Genomic DNA, 20,965 nt, shown 5'->3' with positions numbered 1-20,965 from the left:
CAAGATTTAGAATGAACTTCAAGAACACCTTTCAAGAATTCATCAAGAACTCTAATCTTTCAACTACAAGAATGAAATTTGCGTTGAAAAATAACATGATTGGTGATACGCTCAAATTACACCTCTTTTCAGAAGCATAAGCGATCGTTATCAAGTAAAGAACCCAACTTGTAGGTTGGGATCGATCCCACGAGGAAAATGGTTTAGACTTTACTTTTAACCGACAATTATATTCGATTAGTCAAATTATTTCCAGAAACAAGTAATAAAAAGGGGGGTTGTGCTTGTGTAAATCAAATAGTAATACGAAATATTGTAATCAATAATTAAACTCAACTTTGGTTGTTATCAAGATAAGAGAAATAACTAGGGTATACGTGTTCCCCATAATCTCATAACGCAGTAATTCTAGTAATAGCAATCCTCTTCTAGTGTATTACATGCAAAGTGATAAGTTAGGTATCTCTAAATCCTTGGTCCGGCATCTAGAGAATTTCACCCCGCACCTTGGTCCGGCTACGTGTGTATAATTTACTAACCCTTACCTTTACCTCATATTAGACATCATAATCGATGTTTGGCTTAGTTATTACTTCGCACCAATCGACACTAGCCTATTAGATAGTATCACACTAAATCTATGTTGATAATTCTTTTCTTGTTAATTACCTCCTTGGTCCGGCAAGTAGTAACAAGGCGAGTTCTAACGTTGGCCACCGTTAAAAAGACTTCTAAACGAAAGAATTATCAATGCATGCAAAATACTAGTCAAGAATTGCTTATTTACTATTCATACTTTGTTAATTGATCATGGTTCCCACAACCCTAGTTGTGGATTTAGTTACTCATATTAGCAAGAACACAATTCATAATTGTAGATGGAGAAATCATGAACTTACGTAAAGAGAATAGTAAACCCAGAAAATTAACTTGAATTGCAAAGCCAAAATCTTCAAAACGAACTTGGGAAATCAATAATTGCTAGGGTTGCAAATTAATCTCCAAAGTTACACAGCAAAAATAGAATAATAGTGTCTAACCCCCAAAAACGAGGTTTACATGTCCTATTTATAGAAAACAAATCCTAAATAAAAAAGGAAACAAATTAAGGAAAGTTTTGTTCAGGTACGCGTCTTCGATCCACGAGACTGACTTACGGACCGTCGATTGATCTACGGTCCGTAAGTCCCTTCCGTCACTCGGGACTTAGAAAATATTTCGGCATCCAAAAATCAGCTTCTCTGAAGCAAACGACGGACCAACAGCACGGACCGTAGATCGATCTACGGTCCGTCAATCCCTTCCGTAGCTCCATACTTAGAATCTTCAAAAATCAGGTACTGGAACCCTCACAGTCTCATCCTACGGATCAACAGTACGGTCCGTAGATCCATCTACGGACCGTAAATGGGCACCGTGGTTCCACACTTGGTCAGATTTCCCTGATTTGTCCTCAACACATTCCTGCTGGTCTACGGTCATCACCTACGGACCGTGAATGGAACTACGGTCCGTAGATGACCTCCGTGGATGCCTTTTTCTGCATTTCCTTCAGCTGTCTCTAAACTTCCGCGCCTGAACACCTTTCCTGCAAAACATGATAGAATACATAAAAACCAATATAAAAAGGCCCTAGACACACACAACTTGTAAGTGAAATGTATTAGAAATACCGTAAACTCACGGTATATCAACACCCTCAACTTAAATTCGTTGTTTGTCCTCAAGCGACGCACTAGAACTCTAAACGACACTTGTATAGAAGCAAGAATTTCTAACTCAAGCAATCACATGGCTCTCAACCTCCTCATTGTTCGGGTGCACATTCGTTCTTTTAGACTCGATAAGCCAACTCATGTGGATCCCATCATGACACAGACCAACCAACTAACACACAACAGACACCTTCTCACTGTCACCCAGATACCAACTTTCCAACAATGGAACTAGTGCCCTTACTTCAAACGAAATCCTCTTTTAGTAAAAAAATTCGATTTCATTCATGGTACAAGGATTTATTCAACACTCACGCTCAGAAGTAATTTCAAATACAGTTTGTGCTTACTGCCATAAGCTTGCCCTTATTTTCACTGCTCAGACTTTTCAAACTAGACTCCAGGATCACTATAGGACTTTATTGGCTTGTAACGTAGGCTCAGGGTCAGGTGTGGTACATTTGGGTACTGTTTAGTGACTTTCTGCCCTCCTTGTCATGTTATTGCTTTACCGCTTTCCTTTGATTTTCTTCAATCACGGAAATGACTTTAAACTTTGAAGCTCAATTCCTTTTAATTGCTCCTTTCTCTTTGAATAATTCACATCCTTTCCTTACGTTTCCCCCAAATTTATTTATTTATTTTTCATTTTTTTATTTTTTTTTTTTATTTTTTTTTTTTTTTTCACTCTTTTCATCCCCATTTTTCTTTCAGTTTCCTCTTGCATAGCCACCCTCAACTTATGGATTTTCCGTTAGTTGAGGTTCACAATACCCGATGTCAAGTCAGGACCAAGATTGAAGTTACTTTTTACATTAGCCACCCTCAACTTAGGCTTTTGGCCTAAGTCAAAGTGCACATGTCCAAGGAGGGACCGGGGCCAACATAGTAGATTATGGGAAAGTGAGTTCGGGGTTTTAGAAAGAAATGATTTATTTTTAGGCTCAAAGTGGGATCAAAGGGAACAGTTATTTCATTTGGTTGATCCTTCTAGGCACTTTATGGATTTTTCAGAACAACGGCCTATGATCACTTCCTATCCTCTGGATTGAATTGTCTTAGCAGGACTAACCGGGCAAGTTCTAGTTTTGCACAAAACTGTTGAACAGTCAATGATTCTCACCCACTCTTGGCACAAGTTTCATTATCAGATTATCAGATTACCCAGTTCAAGTTTCAGGTTTAGTCATGCAATCAAGTCGATTGTTACTATGTCATGTTCAGAGCCAACACAATCAACAATTCGTAGTCTACTTCTAGCATACAACCCAGAATCTGACGGGTATCATTTTTCTAAGCCATCATGCTTCATTCTGTATCATGCTTCTATACACACACTCCTAAGACATGCCGGTTCAACAAAAAAATTAAACAGTCACTTGGGGGAAAAGAACACAGGCAAGAAAACCCCAAGAGAGGATTCATGAGTTTGGGTTACTCAGTCTTTACCCTATCACTCACAATCCATTTACCCCACCCCCAACAAAGATAGATGCGATTGTCCACAATGCATACATAAGCAGTAAAAGAAAATGGATTTGGGTGAAGCAAACCTGTGGCGCAAAGCGCCGGCGAATCATCAACACACAGGGGGGTCCGGTTTCCCGGAGCCCTCTGGAACATCAGTGGGAGCACCCTCAGTAGTGCCCACCTCAACAATCCTAGCACTCTCAGTAGTGCTCGCTATCACTTGCTCCGCACCATCAGTGGTGCTCACAGCGCCCCTCACAATAGGCTGAACCTCTGTAACTGGGGCAGAGCTTGATGCCCCTGCAGCTCTCTCACGCACCCTCTGCTGGCGCGACTCTTCATCTGCAATCGAGGCCCTTCTAGCCTCCTTCTCCTGCCGACGCTGTCTTTTCTGCGCTTTTTCTTCCTCTGTTCGATGAGAGCGGTGCCGCTTGCCCTTGGCATGTGTCGGTGCAGGCCCCTCCTCGGCGATGCCACTGAATAGGGCATCTAGCACTGTATCATCAGCCAGTGCAGTCGGCGCAGCCTGAGTCTCAACTGAAGGTGCAGCAAGAATGGCATCCACATCAGTCCGGAGGCTGGCTATGTCAGCCTGCAAAGCAGATAAGTCTGTGGCCGGAACTGATCGCTCAAGTACTCGCAACTCAAAGGCGTCAAGTCGCTTATTAACCGCCAGGACCTTACGGTCCATCATCCCTTCCATCCGGCGCTCCAATCTAGCCTCGGACTCGGCAATCGACTTTTGCATCCAAGGCTGGATGTGATGTAGTAGTGTGGCCATCTGCGCCTCTAACTTTTGTACTCTGGCCATAGGGACAACCGTCGCTCCTAACTGTGGTGTGGACCGGGAAGAACTAGGAGCCACACTCGCTGCCTGAGAAGAGGAGCCTGGGACAGTATCGGTGTGGTCTGGGATAATGGGGTCACCGCCCTGTGCCTGCCCCACAGCGTCTGCAAGATCGGAGCTCAAGGGGGGTACCTCAATCTGGGGCTCTCTGCGAGGTGCTGCCACATTCGCGTCATCCCGAATAAGGCCGATGTCCAATGCCCCTGTAGGGTGGACTAGCCTGTCACAATGCCAGATCGGCACTCCAGAGTCCCTGCACAAGTGAAATATCAGACAGGGGAAAGGGTAAGTAGTTGAGGTCCTGAAAGCTCTTTCGTGGATCTCTGCCAGCAGCATTTTGGCAAAGTCGATCTCTACTCCCGCCACCAATGCAGCAACCATCACAGCTCTGTCCCAAGTGACCTGATTGTCGGCTTTTGTGGGCGACACGCGGTTGCGTACTAATAGCCAGAAGAATTTTGCTACGAAGTTCAATGTGGCCCTCCGGATGCCCAACCGTGGATTAGCGACCCATTCTGCACGCTCGCCATCTGCAGCAATGTACCTGGCCAGCCATAGTATCACAGCCTCTCGCTGCTCAGTATTCCTCTGGAAAGTGCCACTCCGCACGATGTCCCAGCGGTAATCAAATTCCGACGTGTTAGGAGACCAAGAGTGGCCTGTGGTAGGACCATAGAGAAACCGGCTAATGGTGGCGGGTGATATATCTACTGGACACCCTCGAACCAAGGTGGAAGTGAGCGGGGCCTGCGCTAGTGGCTTTGACCGCTTGGAAATGGACCCGCGGAGAGTGGCAGCATAGGAAGCATAGAACTCCCGGACAATCTCCTCGCTATACGTCCCTGGGTCTCGAGCCATCCAGTCACACTTGTGAAGTTTGAAAAGCCGGTGAATGTCTGGCACAGTATGCAAGCTCCCCGTGAGGACTCTGCGCTCCTCTTGTACTAATCGGGCCATTTTCTGTTTGTCATTCACCATCTTTGCATCCCGATAGATCTGCCATTGACCCTCGACACACCACCTATTCAGCTCCCCTGCTACCGGAGCGGGTTCATCATTCCTTGGTGCAGGAATGGCCTCTGAACTAGTTGCCTCATCAGACGAGGCTGCTTGGTCATTTTCTCCAGACCCTGTGGACGATTTGGCGTTGGAACCTGTAGCATGGACCGACTCTGATTGTGATGAGTGGGAGCCTGATGCATGAATAGATTCGGAGCCGGACATAGGACCCTCTGAACTGGAAGCAGCCCCAGTTGGTGACCCGATCAGTGTGTGCTCCTCATCAGACTGGGAGACAGTGACTACGTCGGGGATCACCTTCCGGGGGGTGCTCCTGGGTGCTGCGCGAGAGGCCCTAGGGTTTAGAGGCACATATGCGGGGTCAGAGTCGTTCTCGGTGTCCTCATCAATTAACCGGAAGCTAGGGGCAACCGATTTGGACTTGCCCCGTTTCGAGTAGGTGACCATCTTCTTGGGTGCCATCGTACCTGCAGGAACGTCATTAGTGCCAAAACTAACCATATGCAGCAAAAGAACTCATGTAGAGTTGGTAACGACCCAAACTATGTCCAAAAAATTATTTTGACAGATGCTACAGAAGTCATCCACGGAGGAGATCTACGGTCCGTAGACTGATCTACGGTCCGTGGATCTCTTCCGTGGATCAGGGTGCCTGGAATATAGGTCGCAGATGAAAACCACGGAAGTGCAGAACGGTCCGTAGATGGATCTACGGACCGTAGTCCACATCCGTGATTTTACACTTGGTGAAAATTTGCAGGTGCATCAAATGACGAACCCCATCTACGGTCCGTAGATTGATCTACGGTCCGTAGACGGGGTATCGTGGAAGCAATCAGTGCCAGGTATCATACATTTTTGGCATTTGGTTTCAACATTAACACAACCTAGTTATGCATATACACCATTGAAACATGCTAGTTCGTCATTCCTAAGATTCCTACCGATTATTATACCCAACAATTTAGACTAGATGTGGAACCCTAAGTCGAAACTAGCATATAGTATTTATGAATACATAAGTTCACATCACAATTAAAGCTACACAATCACTATCTATCATTCCAAGGGCATTGTACTACTCAAATTTATCATGCAATATCATCTAACAATTACCCAAGGTTAAGACCCACTCCCGACTCTCTATATTCAAGCTATGAATTGAAATTCAAAGTGAAGAGAAAGTCTATTACCTTACAAGCAACAAGGAGTGGGGTGATTGCGTGATGGTACTATGATTTAGCACGACCAAGGATTCACCTTTTCGTCACTGACCAAACACCGGACTCTTTTTATCAGATTATGGAGTGGGTTGATTATGGTATGAAAAGGGTTTAGGGAATATATGGAAGGGAGGATATTTTGTGGTGGTTATAGAGTGATTTGGGGAGTTTAAAGAGTGGGAGAAACGGTTGTGGGAGTAATGGAGGGAAGGGGAATGATTTGAAACAATGGGTGTTTTAAGTAATGGGGGTCCGGGTCGGGTCAGTCAACTGTAAGGTGTGGACTCACGAGACCCCGTCTACGGTCCGTGAGTCGATCTACGGTCCGTAGATCAGGACCGTAGATCTCAATTATACTAAGACAATGTTAGGGACTTACCTGGGATCTACGGATACCATTGACGGTCCGTAGATCAAACGACGGACCGTCGATGGGGTCCGTAGACCTCTGCACCAGACCATTTTCTGCAGATTTCTTGCATTTTGTACCTGCACATGAAGCAACCAATCGGCTATTTTTTTACATTTTCTGGACACTTTTTAGACACGGACCCTATATTACTTCTAGCCAACACTAAGAACTAAAAATACTGAAACCCCTACCTACATTGCTACAAAAAAATTTGCAAGTAATCGAAGAAAGCTAACTACATAATGTAAAACAGAACCCTATTGTTGGCTAGATTTTACATCTTGGGTTGCCTCCCAAGCAGCGCTTGATTTAACGTCGCGGCACGACGCAGGTATCTTGATTATTCAAACTTCATCAAGATTGCAGACCTCAATCACTTCTTGCACAGTTTCAGCATTTCCCAGATAGATCTTTATCCTTTGCCCGTTCACCACAAACCTTGTTCCATCCTTATTTTCAAGCTCAACCGCTCCATGCGAGAGCACTTTTGTGAGCAAAAATGGCCCAGTCCACTTGGACTTGAGTTTGCCTGGAAACAAGCGCAACCTAGAGTTGAATAGCAGCACACGATCGCCAACCACAAATTCTCGCTTTTCAATTCTTTGATCATGATACCTCTTCATCTTCTCTTTGTATAAGGCTGAACTTTCATACGCTTTTAGGCGAAACTCATCAAGCACGTTCAAGTCGTTCAACCTTTGATTAGATGCAGTGCCCCAATCCAAATTTAACTTCTTCATTGCCCACATTGCTTTGTGTTCTAACTCTACTGGTAAATGACAAGATTTCCCATATACAAGTTGGTAAGGCGACATACCTATGGGGGTCTTGTATGCAGTGCGATATGCCCATAGAGCATCATCAAGCTTCCTTGACCAATCAGTTCGATTGGCGTTCACAGTCTTCGCCAATATTGCTTTATTTCTCTGTTGGACACCTCAACTTGACCGCTAGTCTGTGGATGATAAGGAGTGGCTACATTGTGACGGACACCATACTTCTCAAGTAGTGTTTTGAACAACTTGTTACAAAAGTGAGAGCCTCCATCGCTAATAATAGCCCTTGGTGTACCAAATCTGGAGAAGATATTCTTTTTCAAGAATGCGGTGACACTTTTACCTTCGTTGTTGGGGAGTGCTACAGCTTCTACCCACTTCGATACATAATCAACCGCGACCAGAATATACTTCATCCCATATGAACTCACAAATGGCCCCATGAAATCAATGCCCCATATATCAAACAATTCGATCACCAATATGGGATTCATAGGGAGCTCTTGTCTCTTTGAAATTCCTCCATCTCTTTGGCACCGATCACAAGACTTGGCGAAATCATGAGCATCTTGGTGGATGGTAGGCCAGTAGTACCCACACTGCAAAATCTTATATGCAGTCCGAATTCCACTATGATGCCCACCAACAGGTGATGAATGACATGCTTCAAGTACACTCAGCATTTCAACCTCAGACACACAGCGACGAATAATCCCATCAGCACAACTACGATACAAATAAGGTTCGTCCCAAAAGAATTTCTTCACATCATGCATAAATTTCTTTCTTTGGTGAAAAGACAAATCGGGTGGCACAATGTCGCTTGCCAAATAATTAGCAAAGTCTGCGAACCAATGAATCAAATCATGAGAAGCAGCCAATACCTGTTCATCTGGAAACGCATCATTAATTTCAGCCCTATCTCCAAGCTTTAGCATGGCCTCTTCCTCTAATCTGGACAAGTGGTCGGCAACTTGATTTTCGGTTCCCTTTCTATCTTTTACCACAAAATCAAACTCTTGCAACAACAATACCCATCTGATCAATCGTGGTTTTGCATCCTTTTTCGCCATCAAATATCTCAATGCAGAATGGTCAGTATGCACGATGACCTTAGTACCAAGCAAGTAGGAACGAAACTTTTCGAATGCAAAAACCACTGCAAGAAGTTCTTGTTCGATCACTGTATAATTCTTCTGGGCCACATTCAGAGCTTTGCTAGCATAGTAAATAGGATGAAGAATTTTCTCACGCCTTTGACCCAATACCACACCAAGCGCCACTCCACTCGCATCACACATTACCTCAAACGGTTGTTCCCAATCTGGTGAAATAATGATAGGTGCTGTAATCAACTTTTCCTTCAACTCTCCAAATGCTCTAAGACAAGCATCATCAAAGCAAAACTTATTCTCCTTCTCGAGCAGTTTGCACAAGGGATGTGCAATTTTTGAGAAATCTTTGATAAATCTCCTATAGAAACCTGCATGCCCAAGAAAACTTCTAACACCTTTTACAGAGATAGGTGGTGGAAGCTTTTCTATTACTTCGACTTTAGCTCTATCAACCTCAATACCTTTCTCTGAAATTCGATGACCCAACACTATACCTTCTTTTACCATGAAATGACATTTTTCCCAATTCAGCACCAAGTTGCAGTCTTCACATCTTTTGAGCACCTCGGCCAGATGTTTTAGACAGTGATCAAACGAATCACCTACCACTGAAAAATCATCCATGAACACCTCAATAGTGTCCTCCACCATATCAGAAAATATAGACATCATACATCTCTGGAAGGTCGCTGGAGCATTGCACAATCCGAATGGCATTCGTTTGAACGCAAAAGTCCCATATGGGCAAGTGAAGGTGGTTTTCTCTTGATCTTCTGGAGCTATAGAAATTTGATTGTAGCCCGAATACCCATCGAGAAAACAATACCATCCCTTGCCTGCAAGTCTATCTAACATCTGATCCATGAATGGCATAGGGAAGTGGTCTTTCTCAGTCCACGCATTCAACTTCCGGTAATCCATGCAAACTCTCCATCCAGTGACAGGCCTCATTGGAACAAGCTCATTTCTTTCATTTGGAACCACAGTCATACCACCTTTTTTGGTACACATTGCACAGGACACACCCAATTACTATCTGAGATGGGGTAAATAACTCCCGCATCCAGCCACTTGATGATCTCCTTTTTGACTACCTCTTGCATAGGTGGATTTAATCTTCTCTGGTGCTCAACACTGGGCTTATGATCTGGCATGAGTTGGATTTTGTGAGAACAGATACCGGGGGGAATCCCAATAATATCTGCAATAGTCCACCCAATCGCTCGCTTGAACTTCTTTAATACAGTCACCAAACACTCTACTTGCCTTGCATTCAAATCTGCTGCAATGATGACCGGCAAAGTATTCTTTTCGCCTAAATATACATACCTCAAGTGTGGTGGTAGAGCTTTAAGCTCCAATTTCGGTGCCTCCACAATTGATGGTCTTGTGGGTGGGGACTCGCGATTCTTCATGTCTAGCTCACACTTCTTTGGTTTGGAGCGGTATTCACCCTTATCAAGTGCGGCTACCAACTCATCATATTCTTCAATACCATCACTATCAAAATTCATCATGACTGCTGCTAGTGCCTCAACACCTAATCGCTCTTCAATTTGCACTTCTGACCCACTCTCCACTCTGTAAGTTATAGCAGATACTGTTTGTAGCTCACCATTCTGCTTCATGGATCTACAGATATTGAAAGTTGCTTCTTCATTGTTCAGTCTGAACTTCATCTGTCCTTTTTCCATATCAACTAACGCACGCCCTGTGGCAAGGAATGGTCTCCCAAGGATGATGGGAACCTCAAAATCAACCTCACAGTCAAGGATCACAAAATCCGCCGGAAAGATGAAAGACTCTACTTTCACTAGAACATCATGGAGCACACCTATGGGCCTCTTCACAGTCCGATCAGCCATCAGTAACCGCATCGCTGTGGGCTTTGGATCCCCTAGACCCAACTTCTTGTAAATAGATAAAGGCATGAGGTTGATGCTAGCACCAAGATCACACAATGCCTTAGCAAAGTGTAATAACCCTATAGTACATGGGATCGTGAAAGCACCAGGGTCTTCCTTCTTCTGCACCAGAGATCTTGTAGCAATAGCACTACAATGCTGCAATCTATCATCATCTTCAAAACTCACAGACCTTTTCTTTGTCACCATATCTTTCATGAATTTTGCATATCCAGGCATTTGCTCCAAGGCTTCTATCAAAGGGACATTGATAGAAAGCTGCTTCAACATAGTGATAAATCTGCGATATTTCCCATCTTCAGTCTTCTTCACTAACCTTTGAGGAAAAGGTGGTGGAGGTCTAGGTATGGGAACCACTTTCTGAGGTACCTCCACTTCTTGTTCTGTCACAACCTCTGACTCCTCTCTAACTTTCACCACATCATCTTCTTTTTATTCTCAACTTCTACCATATACGGCATAGGTGGATCTACGGTTTGCTTGCCTCCTCGAGTGGTAATTGCCATACAATGCCCATCATTCTTCGGATTCTGGATGGTGTTGCTAGGAAGAGTGCCAGGTTGACGCGGGTTCACTGTAGTAGACAACTGCGTCATCTGCTGCTCTAGATGCTTTATTGACACTGCATGGGCATCAACCTTTTGACCAATACCAGATAAGTCGTTTCTCATCTCCTTCACATTCTCATCAGTGGCATCAAACCTTCTCATCATCTTCTGCAGCATATCTTCAATACGCGTCATATTACCTCCAACTTCCCTAGCACCAGATTCCCGATTTTGAGGGGGAACATAGGGTCCAACCCGATCGTTTCTGTTACCAAAGTTGTTCCTGTTGTAGTTGTTGTCACGATTGAAGTTCCCATCTCGGACATAGTGACCCTCTTGGTTGTAATTTTCATAGTTCCGACCTTGGCGCCAATTTTCCGTGTTGGATCCTTGGGCGTTTGGTCGGAAACCCCCCGTCTGATCATTCACTGCATAAGTGTCCTCTTCATAGTAACACTCCTCAACTGGTGGTGGAGTTCTAGTTAAGTAATTTACAGCATTTACCTTTTCTGCTCCTCCACTCACATGCTTCAATACTAACCCTAACTCTGTCCTCATCTGAGCCATCTCCTCACGAATATCATCTGCAAGTTAACAGTAGCATTATGAACAGCAAATGTGTTTCTCCCAGTATCTGACCTTCTAGTGCTCCACGCTTTAGTATTGCGAGAGATCCTCTCCAATTTTTCAGCAATCTGTGCGTATGTACAATCACCATATGAACCTCCAGCAATAGTGTCAAGTATTGCTTTATTGTTATCATCCTGACCTCGATAGAAATATTCCTTCAGTGACTCATCATCAATACGGTGATTTGGGACACTTCTTACGAAGGCAGTGAATCTGTCCCACGAGCTACTTACAGACTCTCCAGGTAATGCCACAAAATTGTTGACCCGATCTTTGTGATTGAGCTTCTTAGATACTGGATAGTACTTTGCTTTAAATACCTCTGCTAGTTGGTCCCATGTGATAATTGAGTTATAAGGAAGCTCAGTGAACCATACTGCAGCATCGCCTGTCAGTGACAGAGGGAACACTCGTAACCCAATGACGTTCATATCCAAGTCTGGTCTGCCTACACAACTTTTGCAAACCACCCTGAGCTTGGCTAAGTGAGCATGTGGATCCTCCGATGGCGATCCTGAAAATAAGCCTCTTGCTGTAAGCATCTGCATCAAACTACTAGTCACCACAAATGTGTGCCCTGGAGGTAGAGGAGGTAGGATGATGGGTCCATCGGAATCTGCTATGTCGACGTTGCCCCGATAGTTCTCATGGTGTTGCGGGCCTGGTGGACCATGCACTCTCAGTGCATCTCGCAATTGATTTTCAGCTAGACCCCGGTTTTCTCCACCAACTACTCTTGGCTGCTGTAACTCAACTGCTTCATCTAGATTTCCTCCGATAGGATGAACTGGAAGTCCTTGATTGTTCATTCTTCGCAAAGTTCTGTTCAACTCTGGATCGTACGGAGTAAGTGGTTCTCCTTGGCTCCGTGTAATTGGCATACACTAGAGTCTGAACCTGAGAGAGACAAAATCAAAGAAAAAAATAAAATTAGGAAATATTTGACTAACGTTCAATATTGTAGTTAAAACTAAATCTAAAAGCCAAAATTTCCCCCGGCAGCAGCGCCAACTTGTAGGTTGGGATCGATCCCACGAGGAAAATGGTTTAGACTTTACTTTTAACCGACAATTATATTCGATTAGTCAAATTATTTCCAGAAACAAGTAATAAAAAGGGGGGTTGTGCTTGTGTAAATCAAATAGTAATACGAAATATTGTAATCAATAATTAAACTCAACTTTGGTTGTTATCAAGATAAGAGAAATAACTAGGGTATACGTGTTCCCCATAATCTCATAACGCAGTAATTCTAGTAATAGCAATCCTCTTCTAGTGTATTACATGCAAAGTGATAAGTTAGGTATCTCTAAATCCTTGGTCCGGCATCTAGAGAATTTCACCCCGCACCTTGGTCCGGCTACGTGTGTATAATTTACTAACCCTTACCTTTACCTCATATTAGACATCATAATCGATGTTTGGCTTAGTTATTACTTCGCACCAATCGACACTAGCCTATTAGATAGTATCACACTAAATCTATGTTGATAATTCTTTTCTTGTTAATTACCTCCTTGGTCCGGCAAGTAGTAACAAGGCGAGTTCTAACGTTGGCCACCGTTAAAAAGACTTCTAAACGAAAGAATTATCAATGCATGCAAAATACTAGTCAAGAATTGTTTATTTACTATTCATACTTTGTTAATCGATCATGGTTCCCACAATCCTAGTTGTGGATTTAGTTACTCATATTAGCAAGAACACAATTCATAATTGTAGATGGAGAAATCATGAACTTACGTAAAGAGAATAGTAAACCCAGAAAATTAACTTGAATTGCAAAGCCAAAATCTTCAAAACGAACTTGGGAAATCAATAATTGCTAGGGTTGCAAATTAATCTCCAAAGTTACACAGCAACAATAGAATAATAGTGTCTAACCCCCAAAAACGAGGTTTACATGTCCTATTTATAGAAAACAAATCCTAAATAAAAAAGGAAACAAATTAAGGAAAGTTTTGTTCAGGTACGCGTCTTCGATCCACGAGACTGACTTACGGACCGTCGATTGATCTATGGTCCGTAAGTCCCTTCCGTCACTCGGGACTTAGAAAATATTTCGGCATCCAAAAATCAGCTTCGCTGAAGCAAACGACGGACCAACAGCACTGACCGTAGATCGATCTACGGTCCGTCAATCCCTTCCGTAGCTCCATACTTAGAATCTTCAAAAATCAGGTACTGGAACCCTCACAGTCTCATCCTACGGATCAACAGTACGGTCCGTAGATCCATCTACGGACCGTAAATGGGCACCGTGGTTCCACACTTGGTCAGATTTCCCTGATTTATCCTCAACACATTCCTGCTGGTCTACGGTCATCACCTACGGACCGTGAATGGAACTACGGTCCGTAGATGACCTCCGTGGATGCCTTTTTCTGCATTTCCTTCAGCTGTCTCTAAACTTCCGCGCCTGAACACCTTTCCTGCAAAACATGATAGAATACATAAAAACCAATATAAAAAGGCCCTAGACACACACAACTTGTAAGTGAAATGTATTAGAAATACCATAAACTCACGGTATATCAATTGGCGTGTGGGTGAACTAAACCAACACTATGGAATCTTACATACCTCTTAGGGATTAAACCCATGGCAAAAAATCCGCAACAAGACCCAAGAATCTCTACGAACGCTTGATCCTCTCCTCTTTTCTCTTATTTTTTTCTTCTTCTTGAACTCTCAACTAAAACCCTAGGTGTAAACTAGGATTATAAAACTGAACCTAATCAGATTGTACCCCTAAAATATTACTAAAAATGAATTAAATCTGATTGGGTAAGGAAAAGACCAAAATACCCCTTACTATTTCCAGCTAACTTTCCTTAACTGGGAAGCCTAACTTCAAAAGGTCATATCTTACTCATCTGAACTCGAAACTTAGAAAACTCGATGTCGTTGGAAAGATAATTCAAAGGTCTTTCCTACAGTATCTTGTAGCACATCTAACTCATCATGTGCTAGGATTTATGGTTGTTTGAAGTCGACCCAAAACTCATACTTAAGCATAACTTGCAAAATTTCAGATTTTGCTATTTCCAATTTAGTTCTTTTTCGAACTCAAGGTGATACATCTAGTGAACTTAACACTTAAGAAATTTTGAATTCCCCGGTAAAATCCTACTCACAATGAAGAATGTTTCAAGTCTTAGTTCGAAATTTTTTTTGGGGTGTTACAGGTTCATATGAACTCGGTGGCCTTCCTTAGATACACCTCTGTGAACAAATGTGTCTACTTTACGAAATATAAATCACACCATCATAGAATTCTTTTTTCTTAAAATTACTAATATAGCCCTTGCTAGTGGGAAGGTAGAACTTGCGTATTGTAACCGATATCCCTCAAGTAGGGATGTACTGATATGAATATTTGACTCCTTTTGAGGATTTCACTGTTATTGGTTACTTCTTAAAGAAGAGTTCACAATGATTAACTGATTCATTCTTAAAAACCTCTCAATTATAAGATTGATATGAAAGTATTTTTAAGAGTTTACTATTAAATGTTTACATTGATTTTGCTTATATTAGACACATAAGATTGAATATGGTTATTATTTCCTTTAAAAATACATTTATTACATAATTCTGATTATCTAACTAGCATGTTTTTTGACTTGTCCCTCATTAAAATGGTTGTGGTTAAGTGTTATTACTAACTGAGCTAGCGTCTCACTCCTTCCTAAATGTTTTTACAGAGAACTCAACTGATATTAACGAGGATTTCATTAACTAGAGAGTGTAAAATAGTATAATCTAGTGAGTCAAGTAACTTCGCGTAGAAATATATTTATAGAATGGCTTTGATTTCTTTTCTTTCAAAAATCTTAGAATAGCTCCATTTGTCCCTGCCTTTATTAGAGTCATGATTATCCCTTCGTTTTGTAGTCATGGGACTTCCTTGAACTTCTTTTTATTATTGGAGATGATTTGGTATTTTTGTGTTGGCGATTAAATTATCGATGGGTATTATGTCTGGTTTGAGAGTTGTTATTAGTTGTGTTGTTGATTTTTGAGACAAGAAAAATTAGGATAAGCCCAAAAATAAAGGAAACTCTACCCGATTTTCTGTAGAATTTTGTTAAGACTTGTTTTGGAATTCTCTCACTTAGCGCCGCTCATCATCCTAAATTGGGTAGTGACAAAAATGCATGTGAGATATTTTAAATCTTATACTATGATATAATGCTAACAATAAAATAGTTTCTTAAATTGATAGCTATCTATTGTCGTGATTGTTCTCTATTTATTATAGGAAAATGTCTTTTTTTTAATTGGTTTGCTATGGATGGTTTTACTATAAGTAGTTCTTCGGTCGTTGCACATGTATGCCTAGTAAGTTAATATACAATTTTATAGAATAGTATTAGTAATAAATGTCTAACAGAATATCCTCACTCAACCCATATATTTCAAAACCAACTACTTTTTCCGTCCTAATCTCTTTCATTTGGATTGTTGTTTTGAAGAACTTATGTCTCATGAGGCATAAAATTTATTGTTAAAAAGAATTCAAGAACAACTCATTCAAATGGCAAAACATGCTATTTTATATAATTGCCTCATTAGTATCCAAAAGAAGATAAATAGTTTCAATATTCCAATATTATTATGTGAAATTTTTTGTAGGTATTTGTTGCCATTAAATCTCTGAAAAAGTTGCATCATCATACAAAAGTGCAAACATCTCATTTGTGTTCACAATAATTAAAAGAGTATGGACTGTGAAAAAATCATCGTTGTCTCCGGCTTATTCATGAACTTCCTCGTGATTTCACAGAAATTTTTCAGCATGGTTGCATAAAGCACTACTGCTTTAACTTGGGTGGGTAAAATCAGCAAAATCTTATGGATTTGTCAAAATATCATTTAAATAATTGTTGCTTAGTTCATTTAATTAATCATTGCCTATGTTATTGTACTTTTGGAGAGTAACAATTTTTATTTGTCTAACTTGAAAAAAACATATTTACAAATATTAGAGCAGTAAGTTGTGATTGGCCAAGTTTCCAAAAGTATTACCGGGGAGAGACTAACTTTGCAACTTTTGAAAAACAAAACTATCAAAATAAAAATCGGGAAATAATCTGAATGGAATGAGACAACATAGATAATAGGATTTTCTAACCTTGAGAAGATAGGGAAGTTGAACAACCGCAATGTGGTGGCTCAGACAAAATGATTAAGAGAGTCATTTGAATTTCTTATAACCGAGCTCGTTCGTCAAAAGAACAACTAGTATTGATAATCTAGCAGAACTGTGAGTGATACTAATATTAGTATCAAATGTGAGTTTGATATTGAGGTAATGTGGTTGTCTTAAATCTTGGGTAATGAGATTGTCTTAAATCTTGTGTATTGAAGAAGATAACCTAAATAGGAGTTAAAAGGATGGTGAAAGAAGTGGGTGAGATTTTTTAAATCTCACATAATGATATAAAGATAACAATAAATTAGTTTCTTTATGTCATTGTGTGAGATTTAGAAATCTAACCCACTTCGTTCACCATATTTTTAACTCATATTGTGCTTATCTTCTTTAATACACATGATTTAAGACAACCTCATTATCTGAGATTTAAGACAACTTTATTACCCGAATATCAAACACACCCCTGATGCTATTAATAGTCAGTCACAAATCTTCTCCAATATCAGTATTTTTTTTTTCTTTTGTGGTATGAGATTGTCTATAAGGAGTTCATATCACTTCCTTAGGCATTTTTCGGGAGGCGCCAACATTACAACATGTCAGCTTCCTATCTTCTCAAATTCTAAAAACTCTATTATAGGTCATGTTTTGTTTCTTTTTTATTTTGATAATTTTGTTTTTCAATAGCTCAAAGAGATGACCTCTTCCATCAACACTTTTAGAACCTTGGTCAAACACAAATTACTCCTCTAATATTAACAGATGTGTTTTTTCAATTTGACTAAATAAACAAAAATTGTTACCCTCCAAAAGTACAATGAAATATGCAACATTTATTTTAATGACATAGGAACCAACTATTTAAATGATGCTAATGGATACAATTTTTTTTTATCAATTTTGTCTCGCCAAAATTGAAGTAGTAGCGCTTTATGCAATCATGCCAAAAGATTTTCTTGAAAACACTAGGAAATTTATGAATAATCCCGGTGACAACAGAGAACTTTTGGCCGCTCATAGTCTTTTATTTATTGTGAACACAAATGTGGTGCCTTTTCTTTTATATGATGTTGCAACCTTTTTGGGAAATGATTGGGTAAAAATACCTATAAATATTTTCACATATAAATATTTGGATATTGAAACTATTTTTCTTCTTTCTGATACTAATGAACCAATTATATAAAATTGCATGTTTTGTCATTAGAATTGACTAGTCAATGATTTTTTTCTCTTTAACAATTACATTTATGCCTCGTGAGACATTATGTAACACCTCAGACTTCGATCAGTTTTTAGTTTTGGGTCAACTTCAAACATCCATATCTTTTAGCATGAAAAGAGTTAGGTGGCCTATGAGGTCTATCAAACCGAAGGTCTTTGAGTCCTCTTTCCATTACCGTCAAGTTTGCTAAATTGCGAGCTCCAAGTAAAAAGTTATAACTGTTTGAGTGAAGCTTCTCTAGCTAAGACTTTACATCCGTTTAACTGAAGGAGTATTTTGGTCTTTTCCTTTCCCCACTAAGCCTAAGACGTTTTTCACACCCAATTTAAGGGTCTAATCAGACTCTAAGATATTTTAGACAGTCTTTCCGAAAATGTTTAGGGATTTGAGAGCAAGTTCAAGAGAAGAAAAGAGAAGGGTTTCAAGTGTTCTTTCAAGAACAAATGATTTCGCCGAGAACAAGTGTTCTTTCGAGGTATGTAAGCTTCTCATAGTGTTGGGTTTGTTCACCCTCACTCCAGTCATGTAATTTCATTCACTAATTCATCCATGAGATTGTTTATATAGAGATTCTTGAGAAGTTCTTGAGTTTTAACCCCGTTCATTAAAAATGGAGGTTTTTGAGTTCTTGAGGTGAGGGTTTGATGAATGAGTGTTATTTCTTGGTGGATTTTGTGTGGATTTCATCAAAATTGTGTTGGGTTTTTGAATCAAATAGAGTTGGGAGGTAATTATTCAATTTTAGATGACTTAGAACTTGAATTCGAGCTGTAAAATTCATCGGGTTTCTAGACAACACATGGGGCGTCCCGCTAGCCATAGCGCCCAAACTACTGGTCAGTACTTTGGGTCTTGGTGCGCCATGCCACTCAGTCAGCCCCTAATATTGCTAGTAGTTTGGGGGCTGGCTCCCTCCACCACTTAGTACGCCATGGTCGCCAAGTCCCTTACCGTTTTATCCATCTTTTCGTGTGTGTTCCCTCGAATCGTACCTATGTTCTCTTCTTGATATTCACTATTGAAATATTCATTAATCCTTGAGAGATCATGCATATCCTAATCACATCTCTTAATTTACATTTCAAATTAAAGTAAAGTTAAGAGGAATGTTTAAGAGGTCCTTTTGAGTGAAGTTTGAGAATCATTTTACAATTAACTAAAGATTTGAACTAAAATTAAATAAAGATTTGAACTAAGTCTTGAGTATATGAGTACAAGAATGAGGGAGAGTTGAGTTTCATGTTTAAAAATGAACATAAGGTAACTATGTATTCCCAAATATGTAATACTTTTACATTTAAAAGAGAGTAACATCGATTTCTAAATGAGTTTATAAGTTCAGAGGAGTTTAAGAGTATTACCTCTTTTAAGAGGATCTTTTGAGTAATTACCTCAAATTGAGAAAGAGTTGTGTTTTAAACATTTGAGCATGAATTATATATATTATTGAGAGTAGTGTTGATCACCAATATGAGAATGAGTTCAGACAGCTAAAAATCCTCATAAACCTATGCCAACATGGGTAAAAGAATCATACATTTTATATGATTCGTTATTGTTTTTAAGCATATCTTTGTGGATCCACTTAGTTGAGGTGTTCTATAGCCCGACAAGGTAAATGACAACTTTGACAATGTGGGCGAGATGTTGTATCATCAAGTAGCTCATAGTGATGGTTGTCAGTTAGAGAATCTCCCAAATAAGAGTAAGGAGTTTGTTATTGTATTTTTATACATTTTGAGTTGATATTTACTATTTTAAAAGCTTTAAGTATTTCATCTCTTATTGCTGCTTTCATATTAAGTTGACTTGAGGTGAGTTGAGTATTTTTCCAGCCTTGTCCGTTCAGTTATCTATTACTTTCAGCTGTCCACCCCGAGCCTACACCCTGGACGTGGCAGGTACTCGAAGACCATTGTTTGCCTCAAGCGAACCCTTGGCCTGGCTTACTAACTCAGCAGAAGACTTAACTCATCACATACACATTTATGAAGTAACTAGAATGTAATAAAGGAACATTCAACTGGCCATTAAGGCAAACTCAAGTCTTTAACATATGAAATGAAAAGTAAAGACAACTGAATTAACTAACTGACTGTTTGACTATCTATGAAACCTCTAAACAACTGAGATGGATGTCGGGACAGAACTACGACATCCTAATGAACTAATACTAAAACTAAAAGCAATGTAAAGGAGTCCTCTGGAATGCAGAGGCTCACCAACAGACTCTGAACTGCTCACTGGATCAACGAATGCGCCGAATGCTGATCCTAGTTACCTGTGTCTGCATCATAATACGATGCAGGCCAACTGGCATCAGTACATTGAATGTATGAGTATGCGAGTTGGAATGCTAAAACAACGTAGGCTCAAAAGAGGTTATGAAAGAAACACTTACCTTGGCTCTTCTCAACTCCTGAATAATTAAATAAACTCATTTCATTATAAAGCAGTTTAAAACAAGTGCAATATAAAGAAAAACTATTGAAAACATGCTGTCAATTCATAATCATAATATCATAAAAAGAAAAACCATTCTCCCTCTCAAAGTCTACTTGTGCAATGCATGAATGAAGTCCCATACCCACATTCACACTAAGCAGAACCACTTTAGGAACCATGCTACTACTGCTGTGGGAGTTTCTCTAACCGACAACCATCACTTAAGAACTATAGTGATGATACATCGCTTTACCTCACGCTATCGAGGCCCATCCTATACCTTGCCATGATATAGGAAGCTAACTCACTAAGTGGATCCACTAGTCTATGCGAAAAAGATTCATCTAAAAAGTATTACCCTTTTCTACCCATGATGACTGGTTTATGGAGACTTGAGTTAATATGAACTCGCATCCCCATATTAATATGAACTCGCATCCCTATATCGGTGCT

The 20,965-nt window shown here is 40.4% G+C and overlaps 1 pseudogene; it reads right to left on the bottom strand.

Annotated features, from left to right (window-relative positions):
- Window positions 1-1,245: 1,245 nt before the first annotated feature.
- Window positions 1,246-19,030, bottom strand: LOC125838885 (uncharacterized; annotated as a pseudogene).
- Between the last annotated feature and the right edge of the window lie 1,935 nt (window positions 19,031-20,965).

This window comes from Solanum verrucosum, unplaced genomic scaffold (genome assembly GCF_900185275.1).
Source record: "Solanum verrucosum unplaced genomic scaffold, falcon-dt-bn FXZP01000182.1, whole genome shotgun sequence".
Taxonomy (NCBI): Eukaryota; Viridiplantae; Streptophyta; class Magnoliopsida; order Solanales; family Solanaceae; genus Solanum; species Solanum verrucosum.
Note: the sequence above shows the minus strand (reverse complement) of the source record. Positions and strands in the feature narration are given on the sequence as shown.